The 11378-nt window shown below is 42.7% G+C and overlaps 1 long non-coding RNA gene across 1 annotated transcript; it reads left to right on the forward strand.

Moving 5' to 3' along the window:
- Window positions 1–914: 914 nt before the first annotated feature.
- On the forward strand, window positions 915–7721 carry LOC124707195. Its single transcript, XR_007004768.1, has 3 exons — window positions 915–1142; window positions 6455–6540; window positions 6617–7721. It is a non-coding gene; the product is annotated as an uncharacterized LOC124707195 (long non-coding RNA).
- The last annotated feature ends 3657 nt before the right edge of the window (window positions 7722–11378 follow it).

An 11378-nucleotide genomic window follows, 5' to 3' on the forward strand; every position in this document is an offset into this window, starting at 1 on the left:
TATCCAAAGATATACCGTATTTCACGGTTACATCCTGCCAATATCCGGCAAAATATCCGGCATCTAATAAATAAAATCTTAGACCCACCAATATATAAAATTTCAGCCTAGCCCACAACTGGTTTCCTTGTTATATATACCCTAATGTCCTAAGCCTACCATCCTACAATTCCCCTAGCCCGTACCCCGTGCCGCCAGCTCCTTCTAATTCCGTAGCCCTAGCCGCTGACAAAATGTTTATCCGTAATGCAACAATCATAGCAATGTCTTTATCTTCATTTATATCAAATTCCTCATTAGACGTGGAATAATAATCATACAAAGTTGAAATCATCTACTATGTCAATTTAAAACAGGTGTCTTAGTTTTGCCTAGACACAAATGTAACTAGACATATTTTAGTTATAGATATATCCGTATCAGAAAAAATTAAAACACCTAATACTTGTGTCAAACTACTGCTACATGACACCAAAGAATTTTGGAAACAGAGAAACTAGAAAAGAAGAGTGAAATTGCCGTTGACAAGACAAGGTGAACCTCGTCGGCTAGTGTCGGTAGGTGGAGGCGCCAGGTAAATACTACTCTACGAGTAGAATTATCTCTTCCACATCTAGGCCCAATGGTACTTGATTTAGCCTACGTACAGTTTTACCCGGTGACGTAAGGCTCTTGTTTCTGCTTTCGGTTCCGGTAATGCGTCAGATCTCAGATCGCTCCTTGGTCGGAACGAGTCTGACTTCCCAGCAAAACCAACGTGCGTACCCCCGTGATCACTGACCGCGTGGGCCCGCGAGAGATCCGGGCCCGTGTGCAGTGGGTGATTTCCGCTAGAGCCACGTCGCACTTATACAAGGGGTAGTTATTTATGGCGCGATTCTCTCTATCTTTGCCCGTTCTCCTATCTCCATCCAGAATTCAGATCGATGGAAAATCTCATGAACGAACCTCGAGCTAGCCGGTGGCCAGGGCCGCCAAGCACAACCACGGCCCCGGCATCTTCCGCAGATCGGGGTGCGCAGCAGTGCTTGCACGGCTCTTCACGTTGTTCCTGATTCCTCTTTCAAACTTCTGCAGATTTCTCTCTGTCCGGGCGGCAGCTGCAGCAATTACTCGAGGAACATGAACCATAGTCGACCAAGGTTTGTTTTTCATTCCGCAATTTATATGAATTCCTTTTGCAGTTTTCCATATGGTGATGCCTATCGATTTCGTCTTCTCTGTTTCTTCATGAACAAGCTACTATCTATATTTCATAACAGGCATGAACTTAATTTATTATGGCCTGCTTGCCGCAACATGTCGCTCTATTTTAATCTCGTGGTATGGCTTGTTTGCATCAATCGCGATAACATATCGGTGTACCACGGCTTGTGGTGCACCCTGTGGTTCTAACTCTGCCAGCAAACTTTTCTGAAAATACCGAGAAAATTTGACGGCTTAGATATAACATGAATCTACTATTTTTTAATAATTCAATTTTAAATTTAACCGATTTACCAAGAGATAAAAACGACATAAATTTTGATAGCTTGGGTTACTATTCAGCTCATTATCAATCCGTCCTCTTTCTTCCTAGAGATAAAAACGACATAAAGTTCCATTGCCCTCAACCAAGCCCAGATGAAAAACGACAGAAAAGACTGACCAATTTGTTTCTTGTTTTTTCAGGATTTTTATTTTCAGGTCCAAATCGATCAAATTAGAACAACCAAAACTTTAGGAAGATGATTTTTTAAAACTGTTGCTCATCCAAGTGGTCTCGAGCTCTCCTCCATAATTTTGTCCAACCATAATAGCGAAGAAAACATTTTCAAAACACCTTTTGCATGTAAAAGTATTCCAAATGTCTAGGACCTCTCATAATCTGTCCATTTCTCACTCATAATATGTCCGCTTTTCCTTGACGTTGCCCATAGTAGTATGTACAAATCCTAGTGCTTATAAAGAAAAGAGCAGATCTTTTCTTTCTACACAAATACACTGGGGCTGCATCATTTTTCATTTATAGTGCCATAAAAGGCATGAATATTTACAATGGGAGGGATAAGCCAAGAAATAAAATTGCAAAAAATCAAGCCAATTACACTTTAAAATGGAGAAACAAGTGTCTAAACTTCTCTATTTATTATCAAACTTAATTTTATTCCTATGATTCCATAAGCTCCAGCATCCAGAAATATAGCAACCTTGAAAATGGGGTTGAAAGATCTACTTTTAGCTTCTAGCGGCATATCAATGAATTGTATATCCGTATTACATTCTTCACCTGTTTTCGAACAATTTTTTTGACTGAAGACTGAAGTGGAAGAAATTAATGGAGCATCGTCTCGTTGGTGTTATCATCACATAAAACGCAGCTAGTAGTGTCCACATGAATGTTCTTCCTATGCATAAGATGCCTGGTTAACCTGTCCTAAAGAAAAACTTGCGTTTTGGAAGGCATGTAGATTTCCATATCCGCTTGAAAGGGGCAGCTGCAGGAGGGGCCATAGTGGCAGCTTCATATATCTTCATGGTAGATTATTTATCCCCTCCCCAGGGGAAATTCCATTTATCAAGATCATCTCGATTATTATATTCCAACATAATATTGGATAATTCATTAAACTGATCAGCGGTAATAATGGATAGGGGGAGTTGGAATTGATCAGACATGGCCTCCAAATTATCATGTTTAGCTTTCTCCATAGTAATATACTTGTCCTTGACAAACGAATGAAGCTCTGGGAACTGATCAACCAATACGTTACCATGCCATTTATCATACGAGAGAAGAACTGAATTGCCTTTATTGGGGTTACATGCAGTGATCCCTTTGAAGTCATCAATATATGACACGCAATTCCTTTACCAGAATGATCCAATATTTTTCTTGGCAAACAGACCATCTTGATAATATGCTCAACAGTAATTCAACCAAAGCTAGATCATGGGACTTGTAAAACTTGAATAAGTTCTTGATAAGAAGGGCTTTATTATGTTCTCTCAAATTAAGTACTCCTAAGCCACCAGCTGCTTTAGGTAAACTAACATTATCCCACTTAACAAGGCATTTGCCATTCTGCTCAATTTCCTTTCCATGCCAAAGAAAAGTTCTGGTAGATTTATCAATGTGGTCCACATGAGTGAAAGTGGACTTTCAGAGCACGCATGATAAAATTAGGCATGGCAGAGACAATGGATTTGATAACAACCAATATCGAACAGTGTGAGAGCAGATTAGAAAGGCCTGCTAATCTCTTGTCAACTTTAGTTACCATATAAGAGTCAAATCTTCAATAGCAGGTCTAGTGGTCCTCATAGGTAATCGTAAGTAGGTGAATGGCATAGCTCACTTTTACATCCAAAACCTTCAGCAAGTTCATATATCTTGAGAGCAGATCAAGGGAAAATGCTTCCTGGCTTCATGAACAAAAAAGTCTGAAAAATTTCCTCAAATCAAGTCAAATCTGAAAAAAAAACACTCAAATTACTCAAAATTCCTCAAGTTAAGTTGGCACACATGGAACTCACAATTACTCTGATCAAGTTTGAAAAAAAATGTCCGAACATTGGACACCAAAGGTTTCAATACGACCAAAGTAACACACTTATTCATTGACTTCGGGACTTCCTTGCCATTTCAGCCTTTTAGGAGCAGAAATACAATGAAAAAATAAAATAAACAATATAAATCTACTTCTTTTCCACCAATTCAAGTGCTCTTGAAGATGGCGCCCAAGAAAAGGGTTACACGAGCTTGGGTTGTGGGAGCCGCGGAGACCGGAGAGCCTGCTGACCCGCTCTCATTTGCATCCAACTTTGGTTGCTTCCTCATGTAAGAGCATCTCCCCAAAGCCCATTTTTGTCCGGCGCGCCCCCATACGGTGTCCGGCGGCCCGAGCCCGTTCCCGTCCCACAGGGGATGCACCGGGGACGTTGGACACAACGAAAAGCAAGACGGGGAGTGGCGGGGCCAACTCGTCAGCGGCACAATAAATTTTTAACCTAACCGTCGCCTACCTCGCGACGGAAGTTATTGGCGGTGCAGTTCCCGCAGCGACGCAGCGACGGTGCAGTTCCCGCAGCGACACAGCGACGGTGCAGTTCCCGCAGCGACACAGCGACGCGTCCCGTCGCGCCTAGCTCTGCGTGCCGGCGTTAATGCGCGCCACCGCTCCCCGCCTCCCTCCGGCCTATAAAAGGGCCGCCTCTCATCGTCCCTCTCACACACAAACCCTAGCGCCTCTCTCCCAAACCCTAGCCGCCACCATCTCAACAAGACTCGACGCTATGTCCGGTAGAGGCGGAGGCCGACCTCGCGGCCGTGGTCGTGGTCGTGGCCGCGGCAGAGCTGAACGCTCGCCGTCGCCTTCCACGCCGCTGGCTTCATCATCGTCGAAGATGGACGTGGAGCCGGACGTGCGGTTCGAGTTCGTCCTCGTCCTCAAGGGCGACCCGCGCGGCATCCAGAGGCTGCCGGACTCCTTCGCCGACTACGTCGCCGGCGACGATCGTCCGCGCACGATGCATCTGCGGGAGACTGCGTGCAGCTACTACCGGTGGATCGTCGACGTGATCTACGACGCGCGCGGCAAGATGTACCTCAACATCGGCAGGGAGAAGTTCGCGCGGCACCACAGCCTCCAAGCCGGCTTCATCCTCCTGTTCTCCTACTTCGGCGACAGGGACATGAGCGTCAAGGTCTTCGACGAGACGCGGTGCCGCCGGGACTACCACGGCGACAACACCGACGAGGAGGACGACTGAGTGTTCTTTCTTCGCAGCGAACACGTGCACGGAGGTTTCTGCCTGTTCGCCTCATCGGTAGAACCAACAAGGGCACCATCCTCCCGCTGGATTTTCCAGTTTAGGTGACTGGGTGTGCCCTCGAGTGTTCTTTCTTAGCAGCGAACACAGGAAACCTTCGATGCACGGCCTAGTTAGGTTTACTTTCTTTGCAAAATTTTATATTTGTGTCCACGATGGTTCAAACTATGTATTAGTTTGTGGAAAACCACGTTCCAAACTGTGTTTTCGTGTAAACCACGTTCCAAATTATGTATTAGTTTGTGGAAATTGAAATAAAAAAATCCAAAAAAAAGTATTTTAAATGTTTGGGGGAGGCGACGCGGCTGGGAGCGATGTCCCCCAAAGGCGGCACGAACAAAACACGTCCCCCAAACGCTCAATCCGGCGCGGTTTGGGGGACGCTTTGGGGGACGCGACAGGAGATGCTCTAAGTTTAGAAACCTAGAAATTTTGCTGACTTAGATATAACCTGAATCTATTATTTTGTCATAATTTAGTTCAAAATGCAACCTACGTGCCAAGAGATAAAAAAAAGACATTAATTTCGATTGCTTGGTTTCTGACTCAGCTCATTATCATTGTTAGGGATTATATTTGTCCTTTTTTTCTTTCTAGATATGCAAGTTGAAATCATGTCCAAATTTTGGTGCAAATGAAAATTTCGGAAACTTGTTTGTTCAAATCCAGGTTGTGTGGTAAATACATATTATATCTATTAGTAGCTTTGTATTTCCATTCAAACCCGGTTGAGCAGTATCTACTTTCTCTGGGCAATAGATCTTCGGTCATAAATTTATGCCCTTGTTCATAGCAGGCACACAAAAGGAATAAATATAAGATATGCTATCCTTTTGGAGACAAAAACATCATGGTATTTATTTTACTGGAGAAATTACTGATATGATACTGTATTAAATTTTCAAAGGGAAAAAATGACGTGATATTCCCTCACCAACTGAAAGGTATACTGAAAATACCGAAAACACGCATTTAGTAACAAAATTGACCGGCCAAAAACCAGACCAAGTTATCTCTTATTTTTCCAGAAATTTTGATTCCGGTCCAAATTCAATCAAATTAGAAACAAAAACTGTAGGAAGACGATATTGTCAAACTGTTCTCATCTAAATGGGATAGAAGTCTCATACATAACTTGTCCAACCATATAGCATCTCAAACACAAACAAACAGTTCAAAAGGACCTCACATGCAAAAAAGATGTCCATATGCCGAAGGCGCGCTAGTAATATGTCTGTTCCCCCCAATCTCTGCTTCTACCTACTTTGTGCCTGCAAAGAAAAGAAAAGAGCATTTTTCAGTAACTGTGAACATACATTAGGAAAATGCTTCTTGGCTTCATGAAAAAGTCTAAAGAAAACTCCTCAGATCAAGTCAACCAATAGCCCAACAATCAGCTAAAAGTAGAGTACACCAGAGCAAATAAGATATGTACAAGAAGCAGCAGATCAGATCAGGGACAGAACGTGCAGAGAAATCAATGGTGCACTAATACAACTACCACTTGCTTACCTAGTACCACACTACCACCTATGTTATATATAGCCATGATAAATAAATATTAGTTTTCGGCTAATATCCATTGTGCAGAGTTTTGCCCACTTTTGTAGGTTGTTAATGCTAAGCTCCATGTGGTTTTCAGGGTCATGCCGGGCTGCCTTCCATCCTGTATGTGCACGAGATTCCAAGCACCAAATGGAGATATGGGGAAAATCTGGACATCCTAATGTGAGATCATTATCTTAGTAGTTGCCACAGCCTTATGTCAGTTCCTTCTTGTTTATTTTTCATGTTTTTTGTGCAGGTCGAGCTGAGTGTTTTGCTCAAAACATTCTTTTCTGTTGGGTATTTCAACTCTCTAGAGAAATGAAATAATGCATCTCACCAAGAGAGCTAGAGAAGTGAGGCCAAAAGATGCAAATTTCGGCATTGCAAAGATTCCAAAACTGAGATTCACACGCAAGAAGGATTGATCCATGAACTATGAAACCAGCAGCTTTAACCCTGACAACCTTATCAAAGTGGAGACGATGGAGCTTGGTGCTTTGCCCCATACTATTAGAAGTTTAGATACTAAGCAAATCGAAGTATGGAAATGGATACTGATCATCCCTCAGTTAGCTATCTTACGAAAAACTCTCGTGATATTGCTATGGTGCTCATAAAGGTAACTTCTGCTGATTCAGAATCAAGTTACTAAGGCATTTACTAACCTTTGTCAAGAAAAAAAACACTAATACCTACTGTATCTGGAGCTAATTGACAGAGGGGATGTTAGTCTGAGGAAATAGCATCCGAAGTTGCTATTTCTTCAGCGTCCTTGGAAGCTGCTCTGGTGGTACTTTGGGCATACCTTATGTCTAGCATTACAAGTTTATTTCCGAGTTAGTTTTGCTAATTCTCTGGCTTTCAGGGTGAAACTACAACCTTTTTCCCATGGTTTGAAGTTGAAAATCATCAAGTGGCTTCAAAAGTCTGCACATATACCAGCTGTTGAAGCAATCCCTCTTAAAGGGAGCTCAGAGGTGGTACAAGAGGACAAACTAGATGGGTAGGGTACAAATAGTGTGTGAAGAGTGCAGTGGTCCCACTGGACAAAGAAGCAGCAGTTGAGATGTTGGGCTACGGTACTAAAAACCTGACCACCAAGGCACCAAGATCTAACGCCAAAGTTCTGAAAGAAGAGAAGGCAATATGTGCAACTGGAACTACTTTGGAAAATGGAAAATAATGGCTAAAGAATCTACTATAAATCTGTCCCCAGTTGGAAGCAAGGATACTTCAAAGGTAGTGCATGAAGAATTGGTATAGAAAACACACTTCTCAGTATTCCCTGAAGTTTTGCTTGTTTCTTGCCTCTGAACTGGTTTGAAGCATTAAATATCAGTGTGTACATAGTTTCTGATTTTTTTCCTGAACTAGGACAAGACCCGTGCTTCGCAACGGCCAGAGAATCAAGTGGGAGGCTCCATTCCTCTCGCCGGAGACGAGGAATGTAGCCCCACTACTACCTCCGGTCTGTCGTCTCAGTAGTAGAGCACGAGGGGGTTAGGCCGTGGTGCAGGCTCACCTTGCAGGCAGAGGCGTCTCGTGGGGTAAACAACGCTGCCTGATCTAATAATTCTATTTAATTGAGAAATAATTTGGTTACCAAGCAAGAAGCTTTTCTGTAGACTTCTTTCCATATGAATCGGTTATGACGATGAAACACCTAGATTCGAAAATATGATTACTGAACCAAGACCTTGGACTTGCGTACCAATAAATCAGTCCAGACCACTAACAGCACACCCAAATCCATATGCACACAACTTTCCTTGTGAGCATTAAGTAGAAGCATTCATAAATCTGAAAAATTAAACAGAAAGGAGTAGCGAAAGTTCAAGCTTCTTCACCACCTGCTCCGCCGGTACAAGAGGCAACAAAAGCTTGACGTGCCGCACCTCTTGCGGTGATTCTCGGCAGTAAATGATCATGCCCACGAGGAAAACGAACAACAGAAGACACAGCAGAAGCAGATTACATACTGACCGTGGCCATCGTTCAGATGCAAAGGCAGGCATTGTGTGCGACGTCTACTCCATGGAGGCCTTTATAGCCCATCAATTCATCAGTGTAACTGTATGACAGTATGAGGTGTATCGTGTACGCCAGCCATTTACTCCATTATTTTTCTTTCTCGCATCAGTTTTCTCTCTTTGTTGTGCTTGAAGCTTTGAACCAGCCTGCGATGTGATTTAGTGCCGTCGGTGGTTCAGAAAGATAGAGACCCGGACCAACCACCGTCCTTGCCAGGGTCATGTCAAAACTCCACAATTCAGCCGTCGCCACGATCAGCTCCGCGGACAGCAAGCTAAGCGCCGCCTCTTGCCTTGAAACACCGCCGATGAAGTACGATTTGGCGGCTTTTATCCCCACCCGCTTCTCCCCCATCTGTCCTCCCCTCGATGAAGAAAAACAGATCAAGGCGATACAGGATAATCATCAAGGACCGAGGGTGATAGAGGAATCCTCTGCCGTCGTTCAACTGTCTTATGTGCTCTCCGCTCACTCCCGCCGTGCCACCGGCCAAGGAGACAGAGGAAGGCCGGCATCGTCATCTTCACGACCTTTTGCGAGTCCCGACAGGGACGACCGGACGAGAACGCAACATGGAGCAGGGAACGAATCGTGCAAGCTCCTGCTGTGTCTGTCGGGGGTTCCTGCTCTTTGCGGTGGTCAAGCGCGGCGGAAGAGAAAATCGCCACCGGCATCTGCTCGATTTTTGGATGGAATCGGGATCCGTCGGGGGCTCCTGCTCTTTGCGCTGGTCAAGCGCGGCGGAAGAGAAAATCACCGTCGACGTCTGCTCGATTTTCGGATGGAATCGTGATCTCGATCTGATCTGATTTCGGGAGGAGGTTGCGTGGCCTAGTTCTATCCCTGCCTATATGGGTGGAGGAAGGCGGTGTCGCGAAAGAAAACTGAACCGTCCTTTTGACTTGGCTTTCCCGCATGGCAACAGTGCGTATTATGTGATTTGGTGGGAGGGCAAAACGGTCCTATGAAAAGTTGGACGAAAATTTTGGCAGAAACCTTAGCTCCTTTATTATTAGGTATAGATAACTGGCGGCTAGCATCATAAGTTAGCAAACATCTTCATTGAATATGTTTCTGCATGCATATCTACATACCTGCTAACTTTAAGTATAGTAAATGGTACTAAGAGATTTTATCAGCTGTGTTCTACCGTGGGAAGAGATATCCTTAATAGCTCTGATGGCAATTTTTCCGAACTCCACAAGACCAAGTGGCCAAGGCCAAATAGTTCAACGCCACTTAGGTGATGGGTATTCTTAATTTTTACTGCAAATAGTTCAACTGAGATGATAGCTAACAGGTAACCTTTAGATTTCATTCTGTCATCATTGTTTGTGTCTCCCTGTTCTGCTAAGGTTACAGTGGATGTGATAAAGGCACTCCCACCATCCTCAAAAAAAAATAAAGGCACTCCCACGTCAATGCAACTCTAACAAAAACACTGAAGTTGTCATCTAGCACTACCGACAAGCTAGAATTGTTCCTTTCCAAATGTTTTATTGTTTTCATCACTCCAACGCTACAAGTTTCAGTATTACGCAGTATAACATCAATGTACTACCTCCGAACTATAATAAATGCCATGAACTAAAACCATGACACATTGACACTTATTATGGATCCGAGGGAGTAGTTAACATGGAGAGCAGTTAGAGCCTGCTGTTAACAGGTTATATGGTTTCAAAGAACACCTATCGACAAATGGATGAACCGATCGATATTGATATCTAAGTCATCAGGACAGCTAATGATAATTTAGGGTCAACAAATAAGACACAAGGGGCACGTACTGTACAGGGCCAGACGATGGCAAGGTAGGTGGAGATATTGTCAAGGAAACCATAACAATACAAAAAAAAATCGAATAAATATGAGTGTGAGACCATCGTGATACCTGATGGTAATAGACTAAACCTATGTATGCTAACAAACATCTCTGTTATGTTGATGAAAGATACATTCTGAGTAAATCAATAGTCAAAAATAAACCAACTACTTGCTGCAAGAGAATGGGCAGACATATCTTGCTAAACTGGAGATTTTAGGTCAGATGCTACCCATTAGGATCTAATGCATCGATTTATTAATTATTATCTTCAAAAAAAATCCTCAACACCATGATGGAAATATGTACAACGCATTCAGAATTTTCATTGTAATTCATCAATATTCAATATGTATTTTGGTGACAAACTATAAGTGTGCCTGCTATGGATACAAAAATAATAAAAGGGCATTTGACTTAGATGTTCACAGAAAGGAGATGATAATCCAGTTTACATGGAAAATAGGACAAACATATTAATATGTGTGCAAAACAGTAAGCAATTAAAGTCCGCTGAGACATAATCGCGTGAGCTGTATATTCCAGATTGCACAGAAGATAAGAAATGCAACAAACTTCGTAGAAACTATTCCAGAACCAACATTTACCTCATATAAGCCTTCAGCGGCCGCCAGGCCCGCGGTTCTTTGAGCAAAACTTGTCCCATTTGTCCTTCTGGTTGCGTGCCTTTTCCCTGCGATCTGACAGTTCCCTTCACGTGCCCAGCACAAGTAGGTAACAATGAGTACATTTCCATAGAATCAACAAAAAGTGCATTTAGATGCTAGTGGCTGCAAATCAGCTCGTTTTGTATGCTACCAATAGTAAACATAACTCAATTGGTAGTGCAATTTTTTTTCATATTTTAAAATCAATCATTCAATCAGACAGGGAAGAAAAACATTATCAAATAAGAATATATTTTTGACACATTCAACATTTTGTAGAATCTTTAGTATTGTTATACATTTGCCCAAAACAAGAAGCCATTCTAGTTCTATTCACACAAGGAGAACTGCTGATAAAATATGTTCAGAATTCTGAAACGGTGAATGGATTTTGTAGAGAGTAAGGAGTAAGGAACACTGAATATCACGGATACTAACATTAGAGTCCCTGTTTTTCCTACATTATAATTTCTAGTTTAAAGCTTTCATTACAC

The sequence above is a fragment of the Lolium rigidum genome, chromosome 4, assembly GCF_022539505.1.
Source record: "Lolium rigidum isolate FL_2022 chromosome 4, APGP_CSIRO_Lrig_0.1, whole genome shotgun sequence".
Lineage (NCBI taxonomy): Eukaryota > Viridiplantae > Streptophyta > Magnoliopsida > Poales > Poaceae > Lolium > Lolium rigidum.